Consider the following 13,788-nt stretch of genomic DNA (forward strand, 5'->3'; position numbering starts at 1 on the left):
AGAGACTGATGAAGCTTCACAGCCCTTTCTCCCCTGCCTGGGGCAGGGATGGAGCTGCAGGTGTGGACAGCAGTCTATGCAGTGTGGGTCCAAGATGACTGCAGTTGCCCTAGTAGACTTCTAATTATTCAGTCTGTGTCAGCCCAAAGGTACCTGCAATTACCTGGATAGGCTGGTACAGGGCTTGCCAGTGTCCTCCCTGCTGGAGGTGGGGTTGAAGCCTATGATAAGGCTGCAGGCTGATCTGGATGAAAGAAACTAGTCCTTATGGTCACAGTGATTTTCAGTCAGGCTGGCTTCCCCTCATGCTGGGGGCATAGTCAAAATGGTGGCTACCAGCCTCTTTCTGACTTGGACAGGTTCATACTTTAGCTGTTCTTAGGGTTAGACTTTAACAAGCTGAATTTACTAATCAGTTGTTGAAATCAGTGGCTAACAATCTCTTCCTTCCCTGTTTTTGGGAAAATGGAACTTCCAATTCCAGCCACAGAATAGCTCTTGGGGTGGCTTGTGCTGCCATAGTAAGATATTCACTGGCCTCTGTAGCTTTGCTGGTAATTTCCTGGAAAGCCTAACACAGGTCCCCCAGCTTCCTCCCTGCTGGAGGTGCAGCTGAGGCCTAGGCTACAGCTGCAATCTGATCTGGATGGGAAGATGCCTGTCCCTATCAGGACTGGGATTTTCAGTCTGCCCCACTTCCCCTCATGCCAGGTGCAGAGTTAAGATGGTGACTGCCAGCCTTTTTCTGACAACAGTATCAAACTTTAGCTGTTCTTAGGATTATACTTTAGCCCACCAAATTTACTCATCAGTAGGTGAAGTTGGTGCCCAACCATCTCTTCCTCTCCATTTTTGGGAAGTGGACCTTTCAATTACAGTTGTGGAACAGTTTGTGCCTCCAATGGAGGATGGGCACTGGCCTCCATGGTGTGACTTGCTCTACTTACAAGCCTTCTCTGTAGATGGGCAGTCTCCTCCTCCTATTCTTTCAGGGATGTTGCAGGATGCTCTTCTGGCCTCCTGGAGCCCCCAGACAGGTGCTTCAGCTAGCTCCAGAGAGCTCTGCATGTTTACTAACTGCCCTGTAGCAGGAGCTGACTCTAGGAGCTTCTTACTCCACTGCCATCTTGCTGGTTGTCCAGTCCTATGCTTTTTTTAAGATAAATTGACCAGGAATATTTCATATCTTAGACATATGCATTTCACTGCTTACAGAGCAGAGGTGAGTTTTCTTCCCTTGTTCACTCTGGTCCTAGGGCCTTGATGCCAGGCCCACACTCTTTAGATGAAGCTGTGATTTGTCTAAACCTTAATTAGAAGCAAAAAAAAAAAAAAATCAGCTTCAAAACACTAAATGTATCACATGTGTTTTATTGGGTGTACTAGTGATGATATAGCCTGTTCCACAGTCAGAGTCCCCTTCCCTGGACCCACTGTCTTGGGCCTCCACCTGTCTCCCTCCCTCCCCAGGGCCTCTTCTCCCCAGGCTCCCTGTCTACCAATCCCTTCCCCAGGCCACTTTTACCCTGGGCACCCCATCTATCCTTTCCCTAGATCCACTATATCTGGACTCCCAGACCTTAAAGTCAAATCACATTTTTTAAAAAAGGTTTTATTTATTTTTTTATTTTCCTCCCCCCACCTCAGATCACATTTTTAATATTTATGTGTCAGGCTTCATACTCAGGTTTCATTTATTTTGCTGCTTTCCCTACCCCATTAGCTGGGACATCAGAAACTTTAAAGAGTTAAACCTGGCTTCATCTGTCTCCAATTGTACAAGTCAATGGCTTCTCTATACTTGATTTACAGAGCAGAGATATATTATGTAAAAGGAAAAAAAACAGGTTTTATTTATAAGACATCTCTAAGACTGACAAGGAAAATGGGAAGGGCAGGAGGCACCTATGGGCAGCTGTGGGCTCAGCCGGCTCCACGTCTGGAGGGGTCAGGTCATCACCTCCTGTCCTGCCCAAGTAATCTGGCTACTGGGACCCTACCAGATGATAGCCCAAACCCCCAACTTCAGGAACAAAACTGCAGGGAATGCAGAGGAAATGGAAACTTTTATCTTTGGGACTCCAACTGGCTCTAGGAGTGAAGAGAACAGGGGTTGGTTTGTATAACACATTTAAATTGGTCAATCGCAGATTCAGCCTGAAGGAAAGTGGACAAGACTACTTTTTTTTAATTAATTTATTTTATTTCTTTCTCTCCCCACCTCGATGTCTGCTTTCTGTGTCCATTCGCTGTGTGTTCTGTGTCTGCTTGTATTCTCATTAGGCAGCTCCAGAAACCAATTCTGGGACCTCCCAGAGTGTGAGAGAGGTGACTATTCTTTTGTGCCACCTCAGTTCCCTGATCTGCAGTGTCTCTTATTGTCTCTCCTCTGTGTCTTTTTGTTGTGTCATCTTGCTGCACCAGCTCTCCACATGTGCCAGCTTGCCTCATGGGCCAGCTTGCTTTCACCAGGGGACCCTGGGCATCAAACCCTGGACCTCCTATATGGTGGATGGGAGCCCAATTGCTTGAGCCATATCCACTTCCCAGTGGTTCCTCTCCCTCAGGTCAGCTTTTGCCTCTTAGACCCTGAGATGGTGGAGCCCCACCTGGAGAGAATTGAATGAGCTGAGGGCCCACAGTTCTGTCTCATGCAAAACCCTGCCTTGTGATGACTGAACCCTGAAAGCAAGGCTGTTCCTGGTGGGTTGGTGGGAATAAAGGGATGAATGTGCATGTAAATCCAATATGGGTTTGAGAGGTGCTGGGCCCTCCATGGGAAGGGGCTCTGCCATGGCAGGTCCCTGGGTGTTGGGTAGCTTGTAGGGGCATTAGTGCCTCCAAACACAAGGTTCCTCTTAGGGGTGCTGGCTCCCACAATGGCAGTAGGGGTGCTCTGGCTCCAGGGCCCTAGGGCTTCAGGCTTAAGCTTATTCCATAGCAATTTGTAGTGTGGGACCCCCCTCCATTCTGCTTTTATCCTGAGTGCTTGAATGTTGGAGCACAGATCTGTGACCTCCACTTGGTTCCCAAAGCTCCTATGTGCTGCTTAAACCCCGACTGGAGTGGTGCTGCCAAATGTTGAGATTCACTGCCTCACATTGGCCTTGAAATTGGTCACAGCACAGGGCACGTTGGTGATGTATGCAAAATCAGATGCATTGGCTGTGCCAGAGGAGAATACAGTAAGGGTGGACCCATAGGCCAGCTGGAGCCTGGCTTGGGTGTCCAAGGTGGAACTTGTGGGTATCAACCCCCCAAAGCTAACTGGTGCTACCCAGGGGTGGCTGGCCTTGAGGAGAGGCTGAGGTGGGAGCTGCCAGATTTGCAGACTGGAAAGAATTGTCAGAGCTGATGGCTCCATGAGGCTGCCCACCAGGGACTCCAAATAGGGACTGGGGGGGTGACTCTAGGGTTAAAGAGGTCTTTACACTTTGGGGTAGGGTTGCAGAACCCTAGTGTGGGCAGGCTGGGGGTTTCTGGCTGAGGCAGTGCTGCCACTTGGGGTGTCTGAAGGGCCTGGTCAGATGGGAAGAAGGTGGCACTGGAGCCAGCTGGAGGCCCACAGAGCAGTAGGGGGGAGGGATGTCGTATTCATCAGGGTGATCCCAAGGTTGGAAGATGGCAGGAAACCAAGCCTGCAGATATGCTGGTTGTGAGTGGTTGTGGATTTTTCCCCCATTTTTCTTCATATATTGAAGTACATCACTCATACATAAAATATATAGACAATAAGTTTATTGTAATTTTTGTGAACTTACAAAGCAAACATACATAACATCATACAGGGGTCTCATACCTCACCTTACCACAATCAATTCAGTTCCGTTGGTCTATGTGTCTGTTTTTATGACAGTACCATTGCTGTTTCTAACCACTGTAGCTAGGTAATATGGTTTAAAGACCAGAAGTGAGAGTCCTCTGACTTTGCTTTTCTTTTTTAAGATGTTTCTGGCTATTCAGGACCCCTTCCTTACCCTTCCAAATAAATTTCCATTCATTTTTAAAATGCTGGTGGAATTTTTATAAGGAATGCATTCAATCTGTATATCATTTTGAGTAGAATTGGCATTAGTAACATTTAGTCTTCCAATCTGAGCATGGAATGTTCTTCCAAAGATTTTGGTCTTATTTATTTCTTTTAACAGTGAGTTGTGGTTTTCTGAATACAAGTGCTTTACAACATGGGTTAAGTATATTCATAAATATTGAGCTTTTATCTGTCATATTTTACTTTCACCACTCTTTTTACTTCAGCTACTTTTACTAATATAATCTTCATTTTTAGACTCTCTTCCAAACCTTTCTTTCCTGTTTTTTCTTTTCAGGCTGTAACACACCCTTCAATATTTCCTGCAAAGCTAGTCTTTTGGTTATAAACTCTCTCCATTTCTTTTAATCTGTGAATATTCTAAACTCAGCCTCAATTTTTAAAGACAATCTTGCTGGATATAAGGTTCTTTTCTGGCACTTTTTTTCTTGCAGTATCTTAAATATATAATAACTCTGTCTTCTTGCCTCCATGGTTTCTGATGAGAAATTGGCATTTAATCTTATTGGGTATCACTTATGTGTTATGCATTGCTTTTCTTTTGCTGCTCTCAGAATTCTTTCTTTGTCTTTGACATTTGACATTCTGATTAGTATGTGTCTCAGTTGCTATTCAGATTTATCCAGATGGGAGTGTGTTGCGCTTCTTAGATGTGCATATCCATGTCCTTCAATAGGGTTGATTAATTTTCTACCAGTATTTCTTCAAATATCCCTTCTGCCCTTTTACTCTTCTCTTTCTGGTCTACCCATGACACATATGTTTGCATGTCTCTTGCTATCATTTATTTCTCTGAGACCTTGTTCAATTTTTCCCATTCTTTTTTTATCTGTTCTTTTGTATGTTTGCTTTCAAAGGCCATTTCTTCAAGCTCACCAATCTTTATGCCTCCTCATCTGTTATTTTATGGTTCATGTGTATTTTTAATTTCATTTATTGTGCCTTTCATTCCCATAAGATCTGCTAGTTTTCTATGTATGCTTTCAAATTCTTCTTTGTGCTCATGCAGCGTCTTCTTAATATCCTTAATCTCTTTAGGCATCTCATTGAATTAGTTAAGGAGATTTGTTGGAACATCTCTGATTAGTTGTCTCAACGTTGTCCTTTATATCATCTGGAGGCTTATCTTGTTCCTTCAACTGGGCCATAGATTCCTGTTTCTTGGCATGGATTGCAGTTTTTTGTTGGTGTCTTGGCATCTGGCTTACTAAAAGTATTTATTCTGGGTGCAGTTTTCTTTTTAGTTTAGTGCTTCTTGTCCTTACTCCCTTGCTTGTTGTGTAGTAGGAACCAAAGATGTAGTTGGTGCTTTAAGCCGTGAGGCTCAAGTTGCCCTCATTTCCCCAGGGACTGATGAAGCATGTCCCAACTTTCTCCTTTGCCAGGTGTATGGACAGAGCCACAGCTGTGTGTGATAATCCAAGTTTTGCAGGCCTTAATTGTAGTCACCCAGAGAGACTGATGATGTCTCAAGTCCTTTTCTCCCCTGCCTATGGAGGAGTGGAGCTACAGGTATGGGCAATAATCTATGCCACACATGTCCAAAATGATTGTATTTGCCCCAGTAGAGTTCCCACTATTCAGTTTCCCCACTGAATGTACCTGCAGTTACCTGGAGACGGTGGTGAGGACCCACCTGCTTCTTTCCTGCTAGAGGTGGGGCTGAAGCCTTGGCTTGGCCTGCAGGCTGATCTGAGTGAAAGAAGTTGGTCCCTACCAGCAGGGTGATTTTCAGTCAGCCCAGCTTCATCTTTGCTGGGGGCAAAGTCAAAATAGCCTACTGGCCTCTTTCTGACTTGGATAGGTTAAAACTTTAGCTGTTCTTAGGATTGTACTTTAGGCGGCCAAATTTACTAATTAGTAGCTGAAATCAGTGGCCAACCATCTCTTCCTTCCCTGTTTTTGGGAAATAGAGCTTCCAGTTCCAGTCACAGAGGAGCTCCTGAGATGGCTTGCACCACCAGTGTAGTATGATTACTGGCATCCATGGTGTGGCCAGTATTTTTCCAGAGAGTCTGGCAAAGGTCCCCCCAACTTTCTCTGGAAGTGGGACTGGGTCTTGGGCTAGAGCTGCAATCCAATCTGGATGGAAAGAAGCTGGTCCCTACCAGCACTGGGCTTTTTAGTCCATTTGCCTCCCTCGTGCATGGGGTGGAGTTAAAATGGTGGATACCAGTCTCTTCTGACTTGGATATGTTTAAATTTTAGCCATTCTAAGGACTGTACTTTAGCCTGCCAAATTTACTAATCAGTAGCTGAAGCTGGTGCCCAGTTGTATCTTCCTGCCCATTTTTGGGAAGTGGAGCTTCCGTTTCCAACTGCAGAATAATCCCAAAGTGGTTTTTTCCTCCAGTGGAGGATGGGCACTGGCCTCTAGGGCATAGGGTGCTTTACTTATGAATCTTCTCTGCAGATGGGCAGTCTCCATCACTTCAATCATTATTAAAGTATTTTAATTTTTTTCATAATAATAATAAAAAAAACAGACAAGAATGGTGAAAAATGAAAGAGCCCAGATTGACTTTGTATTATTAAATTAAATTGAAATTGTTTCCTATCTACTTTTTCCTGGATTTTGATTGTATTTCATATTCAAAACCAAGCCACAGTCTCAGTTCTCAATAGGATTATCTATAATATAAACAGAACACACAAAGTTAAGTAAAAACAGTACCTTGTTTTATCATGTATTTACACATTGTCCTGGGAGAACAAAATGGAGAAAATATTTGCCTTGGGACAACACATGATCATCTCAATACGTGCAAAAGAGGGCATTTGACAAAATACAACATCATTTCCTGATAAAATCCTTCCAAAACATAGGAATAGCAGGAAACATTCTTAATACAATAAAATACATATATGAAAAATTGAAAGCTTTTCTGCTAAGATGAGGAATAAGAGAATGGTGTCCACTCTGTCCACTCTTATTCAATATTGTGCTACAAGTTCTGGATAGAGCCATTAGGCAAGGGAAAAAAAAGGTACCCAAATAGGAAAGGAAGATGTAAAACCACTATTCACTGATGATATAATCCTATAACTAGTACATTCCAAAAAATCTATAACTACATTCCTAGAACTAATAGACAATTTCACCAAAGTGGCTTGATACAAGGCTAATTTACAAAAATCAATAGTGTTTATATACATTATTAATGATAAATCTGAGGGGGAAGTCAGAAAAAATTTCATTTACCATAGTTTCTAAAATAATCAAATACTTTGGAATAAATTAAAACAAGACCATAAATCACCTATATTCAGGAAACTATAAAACATAGCTAAAAGAAAGAATGATGATATAAATAAATGGAGGAATATTCTGGATGCACAACTGGGAAGACTAAATATCATTAAGATGTCAATTCTATGCAAACTGAACTACAGTTTTAACACAATCCCAATAAAAATTCCAACAGTCATCTTTGTGGAATTGGAAAAGCCAATTTTTAAAAATGTCTAAAAGGATAAGGGCCAAAATAGCCAAAAATATCTTTAGAAAGAATAAAGATGGAAGATTCTCACTTCCAGGCTTTAAAAGATACTATCTTGGTACAGAGGTAATAACAGCTTGGTACTTGAATAAAGACAGACAGATTGCCAAATGGAATCAAACCAAGTGCTCAAAACAAGATCTTCAAATCTATGGTTAAGTGATTTTTCACAGAGCTGTCAAAGCTACTCAGCCAGGTCAGTACAGCCTCTTCAACAAATGGTACTGGGAAAACTGGATATTCTTAGCCTAAAGAAAGTGCCCCCTATCCCACACCTTATTAAAATATGAACTCAAAATGGATCAAACAACTAAATATAAATGCAAGGACAATAAAACTCCTAGAACAAAAAAATTAGGTCAGCATCTTTAGTACCTTGTGGTACATGGTGGTTCCATGGAGATTACACCCAAAGCACAGGCAATAAAGAAAAAATAGGTAAATAGGACTTTCTCAAAATTGAACACTTTTGTGCTTAAAAAATTTTACTAAGACGGTGAAAAGGTAGCCAACTCAATGAGAAAATATCTTCAGAATCCACATATTTGACAAGGGTTTATTTCCACATTATATAAAGAGATCACACAACTTGACAAAATGGCAAGCAACCCAATTTTTAAAAAGCCAAAAGACTAGAAAATTTTCCAAAGAGGTAATACTAATGGCCAAAATGCATGTGAAAAGATGCTCAACCACCACACCAGGGAGCCAAGAGTGCCTACAACTGCATGCAGGAGAATTGCATCCATCATCCATGTGGAATCTAAGCCCCATCTCAATATAGAGGTGGAGTGGACATAACCATCCCAAGGTCCACAGGATGGAGGAATAGAGATGGATTAGAGTGGACTTACTGATATTCTATTCTGGAACTATTGTGATTAGTAACGGAAGAAAAGGTAGCATTAATGTGGAGAAAGTGGCCATGGTAGCTGCTGAGGGTAGGGAGAGGGAAGAAGAGATATGATGTGGGGGCATTTTCAGGATGTCCAGGGACAGTTCCTGGACATCATATGTCCTCCCATGGCCCACTGGGTGGACTGGGTGAGAGTGTAAACTACAATGTAACCACTATCCCTGTGGTGCAGCAGTGCTCCAAAATGTATTCACCAAATGCAATGAATGTGCCACAATGATGAAAGAAGTTGCTGATGTGGGAGGAGTGGGGTAGGGGGCTGGAGGGTATATGGGGACCTCATATTTTTTTATGTAACATAAAAAAAGAAAAAAAAGAAAAATTGGGGTATCAAAAAATGAAAAAATGAAAAAGTTTTGTTTTTGACCTTTTGCCTTTCATCACTGCTATAGGTATTGTCTTGTATGTACAGTGGCAAGGCAATTTCTTCCTCAGTGTCTACATCCTTTCTTTTTTTTCCCTAATTATTAAGTTTGTCTTCACATAAGTTTTAGATCACAGTAATTCACCTGTACAGTATATGGTACTCCCACACATCCAACATCATTTTGTGCCTTCCCCAGCAATGATCCTTTTTTGTGTTCATATTATATTTGCTGCAGCTGATGTACAAATATTGAAACAATAGCTTTCAAACATGGTTCCATTTGAGTTTACATTATGCTTTGTATTTTTGACTATACAATTTTCTAAATTTTAAGTTATTTTATGTTTTACATTGTGGTTTGCATTTTTAGCCTATAGACATTTATACATTTTTTGTGTAATTTAACATGTTCTATATCCATAATTGAATGTCTTGTGGAACACTTTTATTGCCGCACAGTTACACTGATTCCATCTATTCAACCCCTCTTTCCCCTCCCATCAGGGCCCACCACAACAATCTTCATTACTTGAAGACCATATTCAGAGATAACTTGCAACAATGTTGAGGACTTGACATACTTGACTACCCGAACCCATTGGGAGCCACCAATTCTCTTGAAAGATACAATTCCCTTTGTTTCAGAACATCAGTCCTGCCCAGGATGTGTGTATACCTTCACTCTCATTGTATGGGTCTCCACCCAATGATATAATGCACTATGACAAAATGAACACTCACACACTCCCTAGAAGCCTGCCCTGTGTCAGATGCCCCCGCCTTAAGCATCTTAAACAGGTAACCTTCCATATTATATTTTCTAAAGAGTTTTCTGCATTATAATTTTAACCATATACCTGACAATCTCCTATGTTCAAATGTTCCCCCCAATTTCTTGGGCCATCTGCCCCATCCTCCCATCCCTAGCCCCCCTCAAGCCCACAAAGTCCCATCCTAAGCCCCCATTTAATCCCTTCCCTGTATAAATACTTACCTCCTGCTTATCATAGATTTCTTTTACATCTCTAGTTAAATTTATTCCTAGGTATTTGATTTTATTTACTATTGGAAATGGTATTTGATTCCTGATTTCCTCCTCAGATTGATCATTATTGGTGTATAGAAATGCTACTGATTTTTTGCGCATTGATCTTGTAACCTGTGGCTTTACTGAACTCATTTATAAGTTCTAGAAGCTTTCTTGTAGACTCCTCGGGGTTTTCTATGTATAGGATCACATTATCTGCAAATAGTGAAATTTTGACTTCTTTCTTTCCAATTTGGATGCGTTTTATGTCTGGTGATTGCCTCAGTGCTTGAACAAGTACTTCTAAGACTATGTTACATAGAATGGGTGATAATGGGCATCCTTGTCTTGTTCCTGATCTTAGAGGGAAAGATTTTAGGATTTCACCATTGTAAATGATGTTAGCTGTGGTTTTTTTTTTTTTAGATTTATTTATTTATTTCTCTCCCCTCCCCCCACCACACTGGTTGTCTGTTCTCTGTGTCTATTTGCTGCATCTTCTTTGTCCACTTCTGTTGTTGTCAGCAACATGGGAATCTGTGTTTCTTTTTGTTGCGCCATCTTGTTGTGTCAGTTCTTCATGTGTGCGGCACCATTCCTGGGCAGCCTGCGCTTTCTTTCATGCTGGGCGGCTCTCCTTATGGGGTACACTCCTTGTGCATGGGGCTCCCCTACGTGGGGGACATCCCTGCATGGCATGGCATTCCTTGTGTGCATCAACAGTGCACATGGTCCAGCTCCACACAAATCAAGGAGGCCCAGGGTTTGAACCACGGACCTCTCATGTGGTAGATGGATGCCCTAAACACTGGGTCAAGTCTGCCACCCCCCTTCAATCTTTTATATGATATATTACATTAATTGAGTTTCTTATGTTGAACCATCCTTGCATACCAGGAATGAATCCCACTTGGTCATGTGTTGTTGAATACGATTAGCAAGTATTTTGTTGAGGATTTTCACGTCTACGTTCATTTCAGAGATTGGTGTGTAATTTTCCTTTATTGTGGTGTCTTTGTTTGGCTTTGGTACCAGAGTAATCTTGGCATAATAGAATGAATTAGGCAATGTTCCTTCTATTTCAATTTTTTGGAAGATTTAAGAAAGATTGGTGTTAGTTCTTTCTGGAATGTTTGGTGGAATCACCTGTGAAGCTGTCTGGCCCAGGGCTCTTCTTAGTTGGGAGGTTTTAATGACTGATTCTATCTCTTTACTTGTGTTTGGTTTGGTGAGATCATCAATTTCCTCTTTAGTCAATGTAGACTGCTTATTGTTTCTAGGAATTTGTCCATTTCCTCTAAATTGTCCTTCTTGTTGGAATATAGTTTTCAAAGTATCCTCTCATGGTACTCTTTATTTCTGTGGGGTCAGTGGTGATATCTCCTTTCTCCTTTCTTATTTTGTGTATTGCATCTTCTCTCCTTTTTTCTTTGTTAGTCTAGCTAAGGGTTTGTCAATTTTATTAATCTTCTCAAAGAACCAGCTCTTGGTTTTATTTTTTGAAGTGCTTTCTTATTTTCTATTTCATTTAGTTCTGCTCTTATCTTGGTTATGTCTTTCTTTCTTCTTCCTTTGGAATTAGTTTGTTGGTTTTTTTTACTAATTCCTCCAAGTGTGCAGTTAGTTCTTCAATTTTAGCTCTTCTTTTTTGATGTATGAATTTATGGCCATAAATTTCCCTCTCAGTACTGCTTTTGTTGCATCCCATAAGCTCGGGTGTGTTGTGTTATCATTTTCAATAGTTTCAAGGTAGTTATTAATTTCTTTTGGGATTTCCTCCTTGACCCACTGTTTTTATAAGGGTGTGTTGTTTAAGTTCCATTCTTGGTGCCAAATCTAGGTCCCTGGCCCTAGCAGATTTCCAGCTTCATTCCACTGTGGTCAGAGAAATTATTTTGTATGATGTCAATCTCTGAATTCATTGAGACTTTTTCTGTGGCCTAGCATGTGGTCTATCTTGGAGAATGATCCATGTGCACTTGAGCAGAATGTATATCCTACTATATTTGAGTATAATTTTCCATATATGTCTGTTAGGGCCAGCTCCTCTAATATATTGTTCAAAAGTCTTTGCTTCTTTATTGATTCTCTTTTGAGATGTTCTGTCCAAAGTTCATAGTGGTGTATTAAAGTCCCCCACTATAATTGTAGAAGCATCTATTCCTTCACTTAGTTTGTCCAGTGTTTCCTCACATATTTCAAGTCTCCCTTGTTAGGAGCATAAATGTTTATGATTGTTCTTTCTTCTTGAAAGATTATCCCTTTCACTAATATGTTGTGTCCATCTTTGTCTCTCACTATTGTTTTGCATTTAAAGTCTATTTTGTCTGATATTAATATAGCTACTCCTGCCCTTTTTTGGCCATTGTTTGTTTGTAAGATTGCTTTTCAACCATTCACTTTCAACCTCCTTGAATCCCTTGGTCTGAGATGCGCTTCTTGTAGAGAGCATATAGATGGTTCATAGTTCCTTATCCAATCTTCCAGTCTGAGTCTCTTGACAGGTGAGTTTAATTGATTGACATTCAGTGTTAATATTTTCAAGGAATTTCTTATGTTAGCCATATTTTCTTTGGATTTGTGTTTGTCATATTTTGTTTGATTTTATCTGTGTTTGTCTTTTTTGTTGCTCTTACACTCTGCTCCAATTCTGTCTTTCTTGGTTTTTTCTTTCTTCCTGCAGAACTCCCTTTAGTATTTCTTGAAGGGCAGGATTCTTGTTGGCATACTCTCTTAGTTTCTGTTTATCTGTAAATATTTTGAACTCACCATCATTTTTGAATGCTAACTTTGTTGGGTAGAGTATTCTTGGTTGGAATTTTTTTTCTTTTAGGACCTTGACTATGTCATACCACTGCCTTCTTGCCTCCATGGTTTCAGATGAGAAATCAGTGCTTAATGTTATGGAGCCTCCTTTGTATGTGATGGCTCTCTTTTCTGTTGCTATTTTTAGTGTTTTCACTTTGTCTTGATTATTGGATAATTTGACAAGTGTATGTCTTGGGGTAAGCCTGTTGAGATGTATGCTGTTTGGGGTGTGTTGTTCTTCCTGAATAATGTACATCCATTTCCCTCAATAGGTTTGGGAAGTTTTCAGCCTTTATTTCCTCCATCACCCCTTCTGTCCCCTTTCCCTTCTCCTCCTTCTAGGATACCTATAATGTGTATGTTTGTGTGTTTTGCATCATCATTCAATTTCCTCAGTCCCTGCTGGATTTTTTCTATCTTTTTATCCATCAGTTCTACTATCTCTTTAATTTCAGATGTACTGTCTTCCATATCACTAATTCTCTCCTCTGCCTCTTTGAGTCTTCTGTTATTTGCTGAGAGTGTATTTTTGATTTCTTGAATTGTGCTGTTCATCACCATCATATCCATTATCTTTTTGTGTATTATCAATTTCTTCTGTATTCTCTCCAAGTGTTTTTTTCATATTCCTAATCTCTTCCTTCCCTTCATTGAATTGGTCCCTAATATATGTTTTGAGAGCTTTAATTACTTGTTCTGTGTTCTGCTCCTCTTCCTGCTTTTTACTGTGTTCATTGGATTGGTGCATGTTTTCCTGATTATTGGTTTGGTTTGTAGTTTTTTGTTGCTGTCTGGTCATCACTTTATCTTGACAGGCTTAATCAGTTGCTTAGCTTCTTTGTGGGGGGGTTTAATTAGTTGTTTTTGTGTGTGTTAAGTCTTCTCTTTGTCACTTTGTTCTTCTTATTCTATTTCCTTGTTGTTGTCTAAGTTCACTTGAAGGAAAACATTAGGGCCAGAGAAAGCAAAAGGAGTAAGAAAAGAAAATGAATAATAGTAGTATTGATATACTACTATAGTAAGTATTAGCAGAAGAAACATGTGAGATCTAGGGGAATGGATATTAGATTCATGTAAGCTCTGTAGAGTTATAACAGTAAGTAAAGCAGAGAATGTATA

The 13,788-nt window shown here is 40.5% G+C and overlaps 1 long non-coding RNA gene across 1 annotated transcript in view; it reads left to right on the plus strand.

Moving 5' to 3' along the window:
- Window positions 1-13,788, plus strand: part of LOC131277457 (uncharacterized) — a 59,312-nt gene that overhangs the window by 42,140 nt on the left and 3,384 nt on the right. The gene's annotated exons all lie outside the window — the stretch shown is intronic.

This window comes from Dasypus novemcinctus, unplaced genomic scaffold, assembly GCF_030445035.2.
Source record: "Dasypus novemcinctus isolate mDasNov1 unplaced genomic scaffold, mDasNov1.1.hap2 H_4, whole genome shotgun sequence".
NCBI classification, from domain to species: Eukaryota; Metazoa; Chordata; class Mammalia; order Cingulata; family Dasypodidae; genus Dasypus; species Dasypus novemcinctus.